Here is a 273-nt window from a genome sequence, read left to right on the forward strand (position 1 = left end):
ACCTTCATGACACCGTCCAGTTAGCGTGCGTTGTTGATAGCAGTAAATTGCACCGAGAAAGACAGACCGATAACAAAGATAAATCAAATGAATAGAAGGAACAGACAAAAAAAAAAAAAGAAGTGAAGAAAAAAAATGAAAAAAAGGAAGATAGAGGGAAAAAATAAAGAATCGGTTTTAGAAGAATGGATAGATAGAGAAAATAAAAGAAACAAGTGGAAACGGGAGAGAAAGTAAGATAGATAATGAAATGAAATGAATAAAAGATTTTTA

The sequence above is a fragment of the Penaeus monodon genome, chromosome 20, assembly GCF_015228065.2.
Source record: "Penaeus monodon isolate SGIC_2016 chromosome 20, NSTDA_Pmon_1, whole genome shotgun sequence".
Classification (NCBI taxonomy): Eukaryota; Metazoa; Arthropoda; class Malacostraca; order Decapoda; family Penaeidae; genus Penaeus; species Penaeus monodon.